We start from the raw sequence: 19,005 nt of genomic DNA, 5'->3' as shown, positions 1-19,005 counted from the left end.
CTCCACCTGTTTATCTCTTCCCTATAATCCTGGTAATCACTGATCTTTTTAACATCTCATAATTTCACTTTTTCAAGAATGTCATACAGTTGGAATCATACAGAGAGTATTTAGCCTTTTCAGATTGGTTTCTTTAATTTGGTCATATGTACTTATATTTCCTCCATGTCTTTTCATAGCTTGATAGCTCATTTATTTTTAGCACTGGATAACATTTTATTTGGAGAAGGAAATGGCAACCCACTCCAGTGTTCTTGCCTGGAGAATCCCAGGGACAGGGGAGCCTGGTGGGCTGCCGTCTGTGGGGTCGCAGAGAGAGGGACACGACTGAAGTGACTTAGCAGCAGCAATATTTTATTAGATGTAACATAGTTTATTTATCCATTCACTTGTTGAAGGACATATTGGTTGCTTCCAGGTTTTGGGAGTTATTAATAAAAGTAGTAGTTGCTCAGTGGTGTCCGACTTTGTGACCCTATGGACTATAGCCTGCCAGGCTCCTCTGTCCATGGAGTTCTCCATGCAAGAATACTGGAGTGGGTTGCCATTCCCTTTTCCAAAGGATCTTCCTGACCCATGGATCAAACCCAGGTCTCCTGCCTTGCAGGCAGATTCTATATAAGTGAAGATTTTGTGTCTTCAGCTCCTTTGATATCAGAGAATACGGTTGCTGGATTACATGGTAAACTTATATCTGAAACCATCTAATTGTTTTCCAACATAGCTGTACAATTTTGCATTCTCTCCAGCAGTGAATGAGAGCTATTGCTTCACATCCTTATCATGACTTGGTGGTGTCAGCGTTCTGGATTGGCCATTCTTGAAGGTGGCAGTGATATTTCATTGCCATTTTAATTCCCATTTCCCTAATAAAAGGAAAACAGAATTGTGTACTGGCTCTAAAATTCATGATGGAAATAATGTAATTATGAAAGAACAATATGTAAATACAGTAGGGGCTGGAGATTTGAATGAATGTTTATCAACTTAAATGATAAAGTTGACAGGAGATATGTTCATGAATCACATCCCCTTTTTAACCTGAGGAAACTGACACTAGAAGAGATTATTTAACTTGAACTCTGATCACAATTAGGGGCTTCCATGATGGCTCAGTGGTAAAAGAATCTTCCTGCAATGCAGGAGACCTGAGTCTGATCCCTGAGTTGGGAAGATCCCCTGGAGGAGAAAATGGCAACCCACTCCAGTATTATTGCCTAGAAATCTCATGGCAGGGTATACCCTGGCAGGGTATAGTCCATAGATTTGCAAAGAGTCGGACATGACCCAAGCTTCAACAGCGTGATCACAATTAAGGTGACAAAACTGAGGTTTGAAACTCTTTCTGATTCTAGATCATAATCACTGAGACCCTTAACCTCTGTACCACATGGAGACTTCAAGGACAACAATGTTTGCATTTTTCACTTTATATAATCGCATCAACTTTAGAGTTTGGCATACTTACATAGAGAAAAAGTCAGTAAACTCTTATTGCACTAAATCACATTAAAAAAGCCTAAAGTCTTCATACCTGTGAAAACTTCTAGCACCAATCATAGTCTACAAAAAGAAAGAAAAAATATAAAAAGAAAAGCAAAAAATTCCTTTCTTTGTTTCCAATTCTTACGTTTATTGCTTGTACTGATCATTATTTCTCTATCACATATTTGAACTTCAGTAAAATTTTGAATAATCTTAAAGTATTAAGAGTGAATCCTTCTTTTGTGCATTCCTGTTAAGGCAATGCTTCTAATTTTTCATCTCTAAGTAGGATGTTTGCTATATGCTTTGTTGGTTTTCTTAGTATAAGGCTGTTACCTTTAATAAATGCTTTGCAAGAATTTTGTTTGTTTCAGTCATAAATGAACACTAAATTATAAGACAGTTCTCCATCTATTGAAATGATTCTATAGCTATTAATTTTCCTTTTGATGTGTTAACACCATTAAGCCCAGTTGATACATTTGTTGTTGTTGTTCAGTCGCTAAATCATGTCTGATGTTTGTGAACCCATGGACTGCAATTGGTAAGTTTTCAACTGGGGATGATGCTACCTGCCCTTCCTCTATCAGGAGACATTTAGAATTATCTGGAGACATTTTAAAACTTGTGCCTGGAAGAGGCTTATGCTCCAGTGGGTAGAGGCATCTAGTCAATAGTGACATCTGGTAAGAAGAGGTGAAGGGTACTGTTGATTATCCCATAAAACATGGGATACACTCTCAAGTCAGAGACTCATCCATTCCAAAATGCCAGGAGCACCAAGCTTGAACCACCTTCCTCTAGGTGAATTGGGGACATTCTCACACACTTGCAGAGTTTTGTAATCTTTAAATATATATTGAACATTAATGGCATGCTAATGTGTACACATGGTTCCTTCTCTGACAGAGCTTATTGTCTGGAATGAGACAGACCCCACAGTAATTCAGTGTGACTTGGAATAATGGGAGCTACAAGACCGTAGGATACAGTATTCATTGGAAAAATAAAGGAGGACATTTGCCTAAACAAGTCCCAGCAAGAGTTAAATAGTACATTTTCATTCATTCTTTAAATCATTATTTTACATCAAAACCTCATTAAGGCAATGCTGTTTTATTTTAAATAGCACACTTCAAAGAAAAATTGTACTCCATAGCCAACTAGATGTAACATTGTCAGCTAATAAATAGATGCTATAATCCCAACCACCTCCCTGTCAATTTATCCTTCTTCTCCCCCTTTCACCATCCCATGCCTTTGTCCTTAACGTTTGAAATGAGTTTTTAGTCTTAATACAGAGAAAATAAAAAACTAACACATGTTGGTTTCAGATTAGAAAATATATTTTTTGTAAATCTGTTACAAGATTTTCTATTATTCATTTTTCTCTTCATCTTCAGGGAAATTCTCATTCTCTCTCTCTCTCTCTCTCTCTCTCTCTCTCTCTCCTGCAATGTTATTAATATCCATTTACATTGACAATAAATAAAAGGCATCTGCAGGGTTGATGATACCCTGATATGTCTTCAAACTTTATGACTTTTCTCCTAGTATTTGAGCTTCATAATGTGCACTTTCTGCTATGATCCAATTAATCTTAAACACAATACCAGGCATGAAGACTGTTTGGTTTTAATTTACTAGGTTATAACTAGTGGTATTTTCTCCTTCAGTATTGCTCTGCACCCATAAATTATTTGGTAGCAATTATCTCTTAAAATGCATCCAAATGCTTTTCACTTGCTTCCTGAATTCCAAGTATGCCATCCGTTAAGATATTCCTAAGAACTTAATCTAAAGTTCTATTTGCTCCTTTCTCTAACAGAGAGATATGTGGGTGATTTTTCTTCTTCTTCTTCTTTTTTTTTTTTTTGGTTTTAGCATGCAATGTGTGTAACATGAGGAGTGCCAGTAGCTACCCTCACCAAAAAGAACTCCATCTGTGTATAATGCTTTGCAAATTAAAACCAACCAAACAAACAAACAAAAAAAAACAGGTTTAAACTTCAAAACTCTCTGATAACATTTATCAGCTAAACTATTAAAATCAGAATTTAAAATTGGGGGCTTTTAGAAACATAGTTAAGTGCTATGTTTGATGTAAATAATTAAGTAAATTTTTGAAGTGTGGGCCACAGACATAACTGTTTGTGTAAGTGGATGAATCTATAAAAATGTCAATGAGATGCAATAGGAAGAACCAAAAGGGTTCTTATCCTCAGTGTTGTCTTTGAGTCTTTGAAGTGATTCTCATATTCACGTTCACTATAAGCTGTATTACTGTAGCTCCTTCACCCTCTCTAATCATGAGGGTTCTTCCTTGCAAAAAAAGATGATATCTTACCTTGAAGCATTGTTGTACAGAGGAAAAGTCAAGTAATAACAATGATTATGCTACTATTTTTCTGATCTTGTTACATGTACTGTCTAATTTAATACTCAGGAACTATTAATGTATATAAGAAATGAAATTACAGAGAAGTTAAGTAATTGGCATCTCGTTTGCACAGCCATTGATATTAATAGGTAGGATTAGGAGTAAAGCCAAGCAATGTGGGTCAGAGACCAAATTTAAAACTAGTACACATATAATAGACACTGAATAAATAGCAGGTACGATTATTGAGAAAAAGCAGCATATATATCTGTGTTTAATATTATAGTGAAAAGATTGTTTGATAAAATACTGCAGTCCACTTAATCTGTCTTTTTTTTTCTTGCATATTATGGACAATTATAATAACGAACTGTAGCCTGAGTTTCCCAGCCCCACAAATACTATTAACTATACAAGCAAGTTGGCAGTTAAACCTGTGTTAGAATAAAAAGCTAAAATGTGTTTTGCTGCAGTGTTTATCTAAGCATCAGGTCTCAGCATCGGTTCCTAAACTCAATTTGCTTTCCATAACTATCTAAGTCAGTTGTGTGAATGGCACCATATCTTCTCAATAATAGCACAACTTTGCACTTAATTTTAATTAGCTAAGCATAAAGTAGCTGGGATGGCAATCAAACAGATGGAAAATTGATACCACAATGGCTCAAATGTTGAAGACCATCACACAGAGAAGATTATTTCTTTTTTCCTCTCTACTCTTGAAAATAAAAATATTTCTCCAAGAAATGCTTAGCAGACCTCATGGATCTACTCTTATTTTAAATAGTGCATGAATAACAGTACATAGGCAGGCTTGCAGTGGTATATATAACACCTGTTCACAAGCTTGGTACTATTAAAATAACACACTTATCATCTGAAGTATAATTTCAGAGCTATGAGTTTTCAAATAGCTAATGAGCCTTGGAATATTTCTGTAAATAATTGAAAAATGGCTAATTAAAAAAATGCCATAAAAGACACCATTGGATGAAGCAATATAAGCCTACCACACAATATTCCAAGAAGCCTTACTGGATGGAACTCATTAAGTTTCTGGTAAATCTACCAGGAACTATGTTCTGGCCCTCATATTTGCAATCTCAGTAAATTTAAAGTTTTGCGCTAAAGTTTATGTTACAAGGAAGATTTAAATTAAACAATATCACATGGATAATGCAGTGATGTATTAATGTACAGTGAAAGATCATTCTTACAGGAAGCTGTATACTCTAATGCTAGGATCGGCACATTTTCCTATAAAGGCTCAGACAGTTAATAAATATTATAGGGTTTGCAGGAATAATCATCCTTGTTGCCGTTACTCAACTCTGCTTATGCATTAGGTTGGTGCAAATGAAATTGCTGTTTCAGACTGTGAATTTTAAATCATTTTGCATATGTGCGTACTCAGTCACTTCAGTCGTGTCAACTCTGCGACCCTATGGACTGTAGCCCACCAGGCTCCTTTGCCTATTGGATTCTCTAGACAAAAATACTAGATGTGTTGCCATGTCCTCTTCCAGAGGATCTCCCCTACCCAGGAATCAAACTTGCATTTCTTGCATCTCTTGCTTTGCAGGCAGATTCTTCACTCACTGAGCTACCCGGGAAGCCCTTTAAATCATGATAACTAGGCTCAAACAGATATTTATCAATCAAAATAGGAACCCTTACAATCAACACTTTCTTTTTTTTTTTTGCCAATGAGAAATAAGTTTGTTTATTCCTGTAGCACGAAAATCCATGCTTTGGGATTCGACAAAATTTTGAAAAGCATTTTCTGCTTCCTCCTGGTTGTGGAGGCATTTTCCGTGCAAAACATTGTCGAGATGCTTTAAGAAGTGATGGTTGGTGAGAGGTCAGGTGAACATGGAAGATGAGGCAAAACTTTGTAGCCCAGTCCTTCAACTTTTGAAGCGTTGGCTGTGTGACATGCAACTGGGCATTGTCCTGGAGAAGAACTGGGCCCTCTCTGTTGACCAGTGCTGGCTGCAGGAATTGCAGTTTTCAGTGCATCTTATCAATTTGCTGAGCATACTTCTCATATGTAATGGTTTTTCTTTGGGTTCATAAAGCTACAGTGCATCAGATCAGCAGCAGACCACTAAACAGTGACCATGACCTTTTATGGGTGCAAATTTGGCTTTGGGAAGTGCTTTAGAGCTTTTGCTCAGTCCAACCACTGAGCTGGTCATCACCAATTGTACAAAATCAACTTTTTGTCACATATCACAATCCATCAGGAAATGGCTGGCTGTTGTGTAGAATAAGAAAAGATGACACTTTAAAACAAAGATTTTTTTTGATTTCCGGTCAGCTCATGAGGCACTCACTTATCTAGCTTTTCCACCTTTCCAATTTGCTTTAAGTCGAATGACAGTAGAATGGTTGACATTGAGTTCTTCAGCCACTTCTTGTGTAGTTGTGAGAATCAGCTTTAATAATGTCTCTCAACTGGTCATTGTCAACTGCCCACAGTCAGCCACCTTGCTCCACATCTTCAAGATTCTCGTCTTCTTTGCAAAAGGTTCTGAACCACCAACACATTGTACATTCCTTAGCAGTTCCTGGCCCAAATACGCTGTCAATATGGAGAGTTGTCTCCACTGCTTTATGACCCATTTTGAGTTTGAATAAGAAAATTGCTTGAATTTGCTTTTTTTCTAACAGCATTTCTCTAGTCTAAAATAAATATAAAATAAACAGAAAGGAATAAGTCATTAGCAAAGAAAGCATGAAGTGAGAAATGCTCATTAAAATGATATATACATAACCACAGTTATTTAAGAATGTATTCCAATATCAAAGGGCAAAGTTCAACAATGTAAAACTGCATTTACTTTCACACCAATCTAATAGAACGAAAGTAGCCATGAGCAATTCACAAATCCATGGTCAAGGTTGTATTCCTATAAAACTTATTTATGAACAGTGAAATTTGAACTCTATAACATTTTCACATTATGAAATATAACTCTTCTTTTGTTTCTGTTTTCTAACCATTTCAAAAAATAAAAATGATTCTTAGCTCATGAACTACGGTCTTAGGCTACTGACCCTTGCTCTAATGCAGAGGTCAATAAATTCACGCACAAGTTGGGTGATCATAGAATTTACTGTGTAAATCTGGACACCTTACAGTGGAAGATGCTCTAAAATTATTAAAATTATACATAATTTGAAATGTTATTACTATTTTACAATAGTGCTTTTTTTTATACAGTAATACTTCTTTTGCTACTATTTACATAGTTTTGCAGACTGTTTAATTATAACAAATACACAAGCATCAATTCTTCAGCTTTTAGCCTTCTTTATAGTCCAAATCTAACATCTATACATGACAACTGGAAAAAACATAGCTTTGACTAGATGGACCTTTGTCAGCAAAGTTATGTCTCTGCTTTGTAATATGCTATCTAGGTTTGTCATAGCTTTTCTTCTAAGGAGCAAGCATCTCTTAATTTCATGGCTACTGTCACCCTATGCAGGGATTTTGGAGCCCAAGAAAATAAAGCCTGTCATTGTTTCCATTGTTTCCCCATTTATTTTCCTGTTGGAAAATAACTCATGTCATCTGGTCCTGTGATGGTACCAGATGACATAATCTTCATTTTTTGAATGTTGAGTTTTAAGCCAGCTTTTTCACTCACCTCTTCCACCTTCATGAAGAAACTCTTTAATTCCTCTTCACTTTCTGCCATAAGGGTGGTGTCATCTGCATATCTGATGTTATTGATATTTCTCCCCACAATCATGATTCCAGCTTGTGCTTCATCCAGCCCAGCATTTCTTATGATGTAACCTGCATATAAGTTAAAAAAGCAGGATGGTAACATAAATCCTTGACATACTCCTTTCCCAGTTTGGAACCAGTCTGCAGTTCCATGTCCATTTCTTTCTTTCTTTTTTTTTTTTTAAGGGCTTATTTGTCTTTATTCTTTTTTTTATTTTTAAACTTTACAATATTGTATTGGTTTTGCCATATATCAACATAAATCTGCCACAAGTATACATGTGTTTTCCATCCTGAACCCTCCTCCCTCCCCGTACCATCCCTCTGGGTCGTCCCAGTGCACCAGCCCCAAGCATCCAGTATCGTGCATCGAACCTGGACTGGTGATTCCTTTCATATATGATATTATACATGTTTCAATGCCATTCTCCCAAATCACCCCACCCTCTCCCTCTCCCACAGAGTCCAAAAGACTGTTCTATACATCAGTGTCTCTTTTGCTGTCTCGTATACAGGGTTGTTGTTACCATCTTTCTAAATTCCATATATATGCATTAGTATACTGTATTGGTGTTTTTCTTTCTGGCTTACTTCACTCTGTATAATAGACTCCAGTTTCATTTCTAACTGTTGCTTCTTTACCTGAATACAGGTTTCTCAGGAGACAGTTAAAGTGGTCTCATATTCCCATCTCTTGAAGAATTTTCCACAGTTTGTTGTGATTCACACAAAACAAAGTCTTTAGCATACTCAATGCAGCAGAAGTAGATTTTTTCTAGAACTCTCTTGCTTTTTTGATGATCCAATGAATGTTGGAAATTTGATCTCTGGTTCCTCTGTCTTTTCTAAAACCACCTTGAACATCTGGCAGTCCTCAGTTCATGTATTATTGAAGCCTGGCTTAGAGAATTTTTAGCATTACTTTGTCAGCATGTGAAATGAGTGCAATTGTGCTGTAGTTTGAATATTCTTTGGCATTGCCTTTCTTTGGGATTGGAATGAAAACTGACATTTTCCAGCCCTGTGTCCATGCTGAGTTTTCCAAATTTGCTGGCATATTGAGTGCAGCACTTTCACAGCATCATCTTTTAGGATTTTAAATAGCTCAACTGGGGTTCCATCACCTCCACTAGCTTTGTTCATAGTGATGTTTCCTGAGGCCCACTTGACTTCACATTCCAGAATGTCTGGCTCTAGGTGAGTGTGAGTGATCAAAGCATCATGATTATCTGGGTTGTGAAGATCTTTTTTGTGCAGTTCTTCTGTGTATTCTTGCCATCTCTTCTTAATATCTTCTACTTCTGTTAGGTCCATACCATATCTGTCCTTTATTGAGCCCATCTTTGCATGAAATGTTCCCTTGGTATCTCTAATTTTCTTGAAGATATCTCTAGTCTTTCCCATTCTCTTGTTTTCCTCCATTTCTTTGCATTGATTGCTGAGGAAGGCTTTCTTATCTCTCCTTGCTATTCTTTGGAACTTTGCATTCAGATGCTTATATCGTTCTTTTTCTCCTTTGCTGTTCACTTCTCTTCTTCTCACAGATATTTGTAAGCCCTCCTCAGATAGCCATTTTGCCTTTTTGCATTTGTTTTGCTTGAGGATGGTCTTGCTCCTTGTCTCTTGTACAATGTCATGAACCTCCATCTATAGTTCATCAGGCACTCTGTCTATCAGATCTAGTCCTTTAAATCTCACTTCCACTGTATAATCATAAAGAATTTGATTTAGGTCATATCTGAATGGTCTAGTGGTTTTTACCCACTTTCTTCAATTTAAGTCTGAATTTGGCAATAAGGAGTTCATGATCTGAGCCATAGTCAGCTCCTGGTCTTGTTTTTGCTGACTGTATAGAGCTTCTCCATCATTAGCTGCAAAGGATATAATCTGATTTCGGTGTTGACCATCTGGTGACGTCCATGTGTAGAGTCTTCTCTTGTGTTGTGGGAAGAGGGTGTTTGCTATAACCAGTGCGTTCTCTTGGCAAAACTCTATGAGCCTTTGCCCTGCTTCATTCTGTATTCCAAGGCCAAATTTGCCTGTTACTCCAGGTGTTTCTTGACTTCCTACTTTTACATTCCAGTCCCCTATAATGAAAAGGACATCTTTTTTGGGTGTTAGTTCTAAAAGGTCTTGTAGGTCTTCATAGAACTGTTCATCTTTAGCTTCTTCAGCATTATTGGTCGGGGAATAGACTTGGATTACCGTGATATTGAATTCTTTGTCTTGGAAATGAACAGAGATCATTCTGTCATTTTTGAGATTGCGTGCAAGTACTGTATTTTACTTTGCCAACAAAGGTTCATCTAGTCAAGGCTATGGTTTTTCCTGTGGTCATGTATGGATGTGAGAGTTGGACTGTGAAGGAGGCTGAGCACCGAAGAATTGATGCTTTTGAACTGTGGTGTTGGAGAAGACTCTTGAGAGTCCCTTGGACTGCAAGGAGATCCAACCAGTCCATTCTGAAGGAGATCAGCCCTGGGATTTCTTTGGAAGGAATGATGCTAAAGCTGAAACTCCAGTACTTTGGTCACCTGATGTGAAGAGTTGACTCATTGGAAAAGACTCTGATGCTGGGAGGTATTGGGGGCAGGAGGAGAAGGGGACGACAGAGGATGAAATGGCTGGATGGCATCACTGACTCGATGGACGTGAGTCTCAGTGAACTCCGGGAGTTGGTGATGGACAGGGAGGCCTGGCGTGCTGCGATTCATGGGGTCGCAAAGAGTCAGACACGACTGAATGACTGATCTGATCTGATCTGACTGTATTTTGGACTCTTCTTTTTGACTGTGATGACTACTCCAATTCTTCTAAGGGATTCCTGCCCACAGTAGTAGATATAATGGTCATCTGAGCTCAATTCAGCCATTCCAGTCCATCTTAGTTTGCTAATTCCAAGAATGTTGACATTCACTCTTGCCATCTTTTGTTTGATCACTTGCAATTTGCCTTGATTCATGGACCTAACATTCCAGGTTCCTATGCAATATTGCTCTTTACAGCTTTGAACCTTGCTTCTGTCACCAGTCACATCCACAACTGGGTGTTGTTTTTGCTTTGGTTCTGTCCCTTCATTCTTTCTGGAGTTATTTCTCCACTTATCTCCAGTAGCATATTGGGGACCTACCGACCTGGGAAGTTCATCCATCAGTGTCCTATCTTTTTGCCTTTTCATACTATCCATGGAGTTCTCAAGGCGAGAATACTGAAGTGGTTTGCCATTCCCTTCTCCAGTGGACCACATTCTAAGGACACAAATGAGGAATCAAGTGGAGTAAGAGGTGAGGAAAACAAACTACTTAGCTTTCTAGAAGAGAGGAAACAGGAAAAGAGGGGCTTCCGCTGATAGCCCAGTTTGTACAGAATCTTCCTGAAATGCAGGAGACCCTGGTTCAATTCCTGGGTCAGGAAGATCCGCTGGAAAAAATACAGGCTACCCACTCCAGTATTCTTGGGTTTCCCTTGTGGCTCAGTTGGTAAAGAATCTGCCCACAATGTGGGAGACCTGGGTTTGATCCTTGGGTTGGGAAGATCCCCTGGAGAAGGGAAAGGCTACCCACTCCAGTATTCTGGCCTGGAGAATTCCATGGACTGTACAGTCCATGGGGATGCAAAGAGTCAGACGTGACTGAGTGGCTTTCACTTTCAACAGGAAAAGAGAAGCAAACCTTAGCAGATGTAAGAATTTTCAAGACAAATCTTGATTTGGTTACAGTTTTATTTAGATGCCTATTTTACTGTGATTTTATCCTTCATTTGGTGATGAAACATAATTTAAAATGTTTAACACACACATACACACACAAAAGCTGTTTTTGTCAAAGGTAAGCAAACTAAAAATTTGTAGCTACATAATAATAACACCAGCACTATGACTGGGGTGGCATCCACAACTAGAATGGTGTCTGTAGAGCCTAACATTTCAGTTTATTCAGATAAATAATCCATGCCTCAGAAACAGATTGCTTTTCAAATGCATTTAGCAGAGCTGAAAGGTAATTGACAGCCCCAGAGATAGAATCCCTCCATTAGTTTACAGAAAAGATATCTCATATGCATCATTCTGACTACAATATTGTCTCAAGCAGTTGATGCAACAGTGAGTTTAGTGATTTACATTAAATGACAGAAAAGACTTTCCTTATTCTGGCTGTTTATAATTCAGTAAAACTTCAAAATATACATATACATATTCTCATTCACAACCTGCCAGAGTAAATGAGGAAGCCTGGTGTGTGTGTGTGTGTGTGTGTGTGTGTGTGTGTGCGTGTGTGTGTGTGTGTGTGTGTGCAGTGTTTATCTAATTTGGTTATTACAGTGTTTGGGAATTTGAGTTATTTTTAAAGTATGGCAAATTTACTTTAAAACAAGATCCAATCTCTAATTTTGTTTGAAAAAATTAAAAGATTTGGCAGTAGTGGGCCACGATGCACGCATTATAGATAGAAGGTGAGCTATGGTTGTCTCTTTAAATGAGTTTCCTTTCTCCCTTTTGCCATTTACACTATGTATGGAATGCTGACTTTATTAAGTCACTGATCCCCACCCCGACCCGTGTAGCCATCATGTCCTATTACAGACCAAACGTAAATAACACCCAAGATAATTGTTAAAGGTAACAAGGGAGATTTTAGTCAGACTACTGCAATAGGGGAGAGAAACTTCTGAATAAACTGAGTCCAACTTCAACTAAGACACAGATGACCGAAGTTTTTAAAGGGAGAAATCAAGGGAACAAAAGTGGGGTATGTGGGTAAGTGAAAAAGCTGGAACAAAAATGGGCTAGTTAGGCTGTGGGGAAACAAAAAAAAAATGGCTGTGGGGAAATGGAAAATTGAGAGGGAAATGACTAGAAAAATACTGAAAATAGGCAATGAGAGTAGGGACAGAGTTATGTTTTATGCTTTGTCAGTATTGCATTTTCTTTAGCAAAAAATCAGCATAATCTCCTTTAAAGCCATAACCTAGGGCAGGTAGAAGCCAGGTTACAATTTTGACGAATCCCTTGGTACAGTGTTCTGGTATAAAAGTTAATTTTGCATGTCAACTTGCCTGCACTAAAAGGTGCCCAGATAGCTGGGGAAGCTCTATTTCTGGGTGTGGCCCTAAGGGTGTTTGGGAAGAGATCAGCGCGTGAGTTGGTGAACTGAGCAAAGCAGATGGCCCTCCCTACTGTGGGTGGATACCATCCAATCTGTTGAGGCCCAAATATAACAATAAAGAAGAAGGACGAATTCACCCTTCTCTCTGCTTGATCTAGGACATTTTCTCTTGCCTTCAAACACTGGCACTCCTGGTTCTCAGACTTTCTACCTCATATCAGGGTTTGCCCCATCACTTCCCTGAATCTCTGGCCCTTATTCTCAGACTAGAATTATATCCCACTGGCTTTCCTGGTTCTCAAGCTTGAAAATGACAGACTGTGGGACTTTTGGTCCGCAGATTCCTAGAATAAATCTCCTCTTATATACATCTACTTCTTACAGGTTTTGTTTCTTTGAAGAACCCTGACTAATACATCCAGCAATGTATGTTTGCTATATAGCTGGGTTTTTTGTTTGTTTGTTTGTTTTGCTATATACCTGTTCACAGTTTGCACTTATGCTGCTGCTGCTAAGTTGCCTCAGTCATGTCCGACTCTGTGCGACCCCATAGACAGCAGCCCACCAAGCTCCCCTGTCCCTGGGATTCTCCAGGAAAGAATACTGGAGTGGATTGCCATTTCCTTCTCCACTTATGACTTCTTTATAAAGGAAGAGATAAAGCAGTTGAGCAACATGAAGGCAAGGAGAAGAGGAGAGGGGGTGGCAAGGATCTCTGAGCCCGTCTGCAAACCTTCCATGTGAAGTTTTGCAAACTAACTGCCTGTATCCACTGCAGGGAGAGGGGAGTTGCCAGGAGGTGCTTGAAACCACAGGATGAATAAGACCCCATTGCCCTTGAATAGTCATTTTACTGAAAAAGCCACTTATTTTGAACACATTTATTTTATTTATTTTTTTAGTGCTTGGAAGGTTACTTTATTTTTTTTCCTTTTTTTAAAAAATTTTATTTTATTTTTAAACTTCACAATATTGTATTGGTTTTGCCAAATATTCAGGATGGGGAACACATGTATACCTGTGGCAGATTCATTTAGATATTTGAACACATTTTAAAGACCTCCAACTCTACATACTCCATGGAAGAGCAGGACTTGTCTGTATTGCTCACTGTTATTGCAGAGTCTGCCATCATGTGAAGCTCTCATCATTTCACCTTCTCCTCCTCCTCCTCCCTCCCTATCCCTCCACCTCCTCATCCTTCTTCATATATTAATATTTTGTCTTTGATTCTTAAAGTAGTTTATATAAAAAGATGTTCAGAAAATTGAGAGTGGAGATTTCAGTGTGTATTTCCACACTATTAAGAATATAAATCCTTCCAAATCCCTATTTTTAGCAATATTATTATAGTATATAAATGTGTATGTGTAAGAGAGAGAGATGAAAAGAGAGATTCTGGAGTCAAAATAGTTCAAAAGATTGTAATTTCTCTGTGTAAGTTATACGTGCTGAGATTTTCTGTGTGGGCTCAACCTTTTGCTTTACTTCATTTATTTTTGATAAAAGTATTTATGATCTAATTTTAATGTAGAGAAATTCAGTAATTAAACAGAGCAGTTCTGAATGTTGTTAACGCGTAAAAGTCAAGGTGCCAAATAGTCGTTTGGGAACAATAAAAAAAATAGGTTCGGTTTAAATCACTTTCTAAGGTGCTTGGTGTAGGCTTTATAATTTATGCAGATTTTTCTCCCAAATATAGCTTGAAAACATGCCGAAAGGGATATAATTCTTCCCCATAACTGTCTGCTCCCATTTGGAATGCAAAGTAGTTCAGAGCAACATCTTACACGGTATTATAACTCTTTCAATTCTGCCGACTGAACTGCAGAGGATAGGAATCCATGTCACTAATATCTGGTAACTTTTTCTAATGTTTGGGGCGAAGTGGAAATTAAGAGGATCAGTGCAAAATAGTAGAAGGACAGGAATGGCTGTTTGAATTTCCATTTCTTGAGTTCACTTGCTAATCCGAGCATTTCATTACTCATCTCCCTTCTTCCTGGAGGAGCTGGTTGACTGGCAGACCTGCTGATAGGTGTATGTCTCATAACCTACAAACTGGCATTTCTTCTTTCTGAACTGAATCTTTTGTTAGTGATGATAAATCCCTTTGAGATTTGATTATTTTTTAAAATTCAAAACTGGGGAAGTGAAGCGTTCCCATAGTTACAGCTATTGTATCATTTCTTTCTTTAATGCCAGTCTTTTCATGGTAAAGTGTTTATTTGGGGGGATGATAGGTGAGAGGTCAATATTACAACCTGTCACTGTGTGGTAACCTGAGCTTGTTTTCTATTAAAGATCAGAAAGAGACTTTTCTTTCCTGCTTCTTGAATTGCGTTGAGCATGTGCGGCACTGGTTTCAGATCTTCCTGGTTCTATAACCTCTTTGCTCTCCAGCTACTGTGTGCTCAGGCTTCCCTGGTGACTTAGTGGTAAAAAACCCACCTGCCAACGCAGGAGATGCAAGTTCAGTCCCCGAGTGGGGAAGATCACCTGGAGAAGGAAATGGCAGCAACCCACTCCAGTATTGCCTGGGAAATCCCATGGACAGAGGATACTGGTGGGCTACAGTCCATGGGGTCACAAAAGAGTCAGATACGGCATAGCAACTAAACAGCAACACCCTGTGCTTAGTGATTCTAGAGAAAGAGATACTACTCCCTGGTATGAGTAGCAGGTATTAAGACTATCATTTTTATTGAGAGAGATTTTAAAAAATCAAGATTACTTGAAGAGATAAAATTACTTTTACTGCAATTTTATGAAAAAGAAAGCTAAAGCAAATAGTTTGTAATGATAAAACCTGAGCCCCGAATGTGTGTCAATTACTATGCTGATGTTGAAGGACCTGTAAATAGACCTCATCTTCTATACTCAAGGAGTTAAGAAGTAGGAAAGAAAAACATTTAAACACTGACTCAGGACTCCCCTGGTGGTCCAGTGGCTAAGACTCCATGCTCCCAACGCAGGGGCCTGGGGTTCAATCTCTGGTCAGAGAACTAGATTCCACATGCAGCAATTAAGAGTTGGCAAGCTGCAGTGAAGACTGAAGAGCCCAAGTGCTGCAACTAAGACCTAGCACAGCCAAATAAATAAAATACATATTTAAACACTGACTCTAAAAACTATGCATAGAATAAACTGTCACTTGTTAGGACTGTGATGGGGAAAATCTAGTGGAAAAAAGGAAAATAAATAGGTTGGGCCTTGAAGTATGCATAGGAGTTCACTAGCCCCAAAGAGGAGAATGGAAAAGGAAGGAGATGGTTCCTTGAGATGGTTCTCCTCAAGGAAAGAGACTTGTCAGGTTGCTGTCTTAATAGCATGGGCTTAGGCAAAGGCAAGCAGAGCCCAGCAAACACAAAAGTGGCCCGCCTTTGGCATGCCTGGGTACCGAAGGAGAGCGGGTGAGACTGGAAGAGACACTTTTCCAAGGGCCCGTGTCCTAAGGCCAGGTAGAGAATAAGCAGGTTCTTGATAAAGATATACTTAGCCCCGTTCATTCGAATGAGTTCCAAGTGTGTTTGTAAGTCTGGCACATTAGAAAGTATGACAGTTAGCTTAGGTAACACAATCAGCTATATAGTTCAGTTCAGTTCAGTCACTCAGTCGTGTCTGACTCTTTGCGACCCCATGGACCGCAGCACGCCAGGCCTTCCTGTCCATCACCAACTCCCAGAGTTCACCCAAACTCATGTCCATTGAGTCAGTGATGCCATCCAGCCATATCATCCTCTCTCGTCCCCTTCTCCTCCTGCCCTCAATCTTTCCCAGCATCAGGGTCTATTCAAATGAGTCAGTTCTTCACATCAGGTGGCCAAATTATTGGAATTTCAGCTTCAACATCAGTCTTTCCAGTGAATATTCAGAACTGATTTCCTTCAGGATGGACTGGTTTGATCTTGCAGTCCAAGGGACTCTCAAGAGTCTTCTCCAACACCACAGTTCAAAAGCATCAATTCTTCGGCACTCAGCTTTCTTCACAGTCCAACTCTCACATCCATACATGACCACTGGAAAAACCATAGACTTGACTGGATGGACCTTTGTTGGCAAAGTAATGTCTCTGCTTTTTAATATGCTGTCTAGGTTGATCATAACTTTCTTGCCAAGGAGTAAGAGGTTTTTAATTTCATGGCTGCATATAGTACAATAGCTATATAGTACTATACAGTAATAGGTTTATAGTACTTTTCACACAAATAATACATATAAAAAGCAAACAAAAAATAAAGAAAACACTTGTAACCTTACAGTGCAATACCCTGAAAAGTATAGTAGTGCAATTCAACAGCTAGCATACAAGGGCTGGCATCGAGTGAGCAGGCAAGAAGAATTCTTGACTGGAGGAGGAAGCAGAGGTGGGAGATGGCAGAGCTGAAGCATCGCCAGCAACAGGAGATGGAGGGCAAGCTGCAAAGTCCCTCACACCTGCCGTTGATGGCACAGGTTCTGGCTCCTTACTGGCACCAATTGCACGTCTGCATCTTTGAAAATTCACAACTTGAAGGGTTGTATGTAGAGGACTCACTGTATAACATAGGGAAAGGGCAAAAAGGTTTTCCACACTGTATAAGGAAAATATATTTCTCTCTTTTCAGAAAAAAAAAAAAAAAAAAAGACCCAGAGGGCTAGATTGCCACAGAAGCCTTACTGAAGGTAGCAGAGAAAGAGAAGAGAAGAGTGTATCAGATGCTACGATTAAGGAGTAACAGCTTTATCTGCAGGGAGCATGAGGGGTCAGTTGCAGGAATCAAAGCAGAAAGAGGACATATGCAGAGCCCGTGTGTAGGAAGATTCATCTGGCAGAGTGATGGCTCAGAGGGACAAACGGGAGGTGGCCAGGGGCTGGGAACAAGCTATTAGTTCAAAGCCAAAGTGATAAAGGTTGCTATGAGGATGGTGTCTGGGAAACTGAGATCACACAGCGGCCATAAGCAATGACCTTACACACACAGTGTAACTTCTTATTCTCCAGCTCCTCCACTCACCCAAGTTGCCCCCTCTAGTGCAAGGCCAGGATGGACCTGAGACACGGCCTTCCTTCACAGGTGAGCAGTTACTTTTGCAGCACAGATTTCCACTAGATCTTCTGATTTTGAGAATGAACTAGAAAAGACCAGGAGGAGCCGCTTGTACAACCTACAGCAGGAATAAAGGAGGCAATAAACGTTTTCATGTTCCTTTACTTTGGCAGTGAGAACTCTTCCTCCCTTTCATCTGCTCCGTGCTTGGAGCAGCGAGTCAGAAGACAGCAGATGAGTGTAACTGCAAAGCCTTTGTTTTGCTACCAGAGGCATTAAACATAACCCCTTGTTTCATGACATTCTGTCCCAGAAAAATGGAATACTTCTTCTGCATGGCCTCGGCTTTCTCTGCTCTACTCAGATTCAGTATAAGGAGAAAAACACCAGGGGGTGAAGGGGAGAAGCCAGCCTGATATTCTGTGCACTGTGGGGGAGAATCCTGCTGAATAATTCACTGATAATGCAAACAGGCTCCAACTGGCAAATAATTCCTGTTCATCCAAATGATTTATCTGAAAATTAAAAAGTCTAACTAAAATCAAAATAGCAGTATTAATTTACAGAACTCAGAGCATGAATTAGAGGGAAACATTCAATATGTATACCAAGAGAGCATTTTGGGAATGGAACTAAAACAGTACAATTTTTTAAACTTAAAAAAAAAAATCTATGAGCAACTGCCATTTATATTCAGTTCAACCTGGAAATTAGATCGCAATGATATATAGATGCTATTAAGGTACAGATAGTAGGGCTATACTCTGGTCCCCAAGAACTGCTAATTGAATTGTTTCTGTGATAATGGATAAATGTTAAAATTGCTCTGTGCAGAAAGAAAAAAATATATATATATATGTATTTCCTGTGATCCATTTTATACTCACGCCACAGGCAAAGCCCACTAAAGACATTCAGCCTTTATTCAGTCTCCTTAAGTCCCCATCCTAAAGGTAACATTTCAACCACTTTTCTAAATGATGATAAATACATGAAGCCAAGATATCCAAAGGATGGAATTATTTTATCAAAGTTAATTCCTCCACAGAATCACCACCTTACCGTTTTCCGTCAAAGGTGAGTGGCCAAGGCTGAGTTGAATTATGTTACCTAGGCAAGAGAAGGATCAGAAATAATGAGTGGAAGATTGGATGCTGTCTCTAAGAGGCTTCTTTCTTTCTGACACAGAGGATTTATCTGTTTTCCAGAAATCAGCTAGGCGGATGTGTGTGAGAGAGAAAGTTCCACACATGTGCTTCATACATA

Source organism: Bos grunniens, chromosome 10 (assembly GCF_055505025.1).
Source record: "Bos grunniens cultivar Pamir isolate PY7600 chromosome 10, Bosgru_T2T1.0, whole genome shotgun sequence".
Classification (NCBI taxonomy): Eukaryota; Metazoa; Chordata; class Mammalia; order Artiodactyla; family Bovidae; genus Bos; species Bos grunniens.
This window is presented reverse-complemented; position numbering follows the sequence as displayed.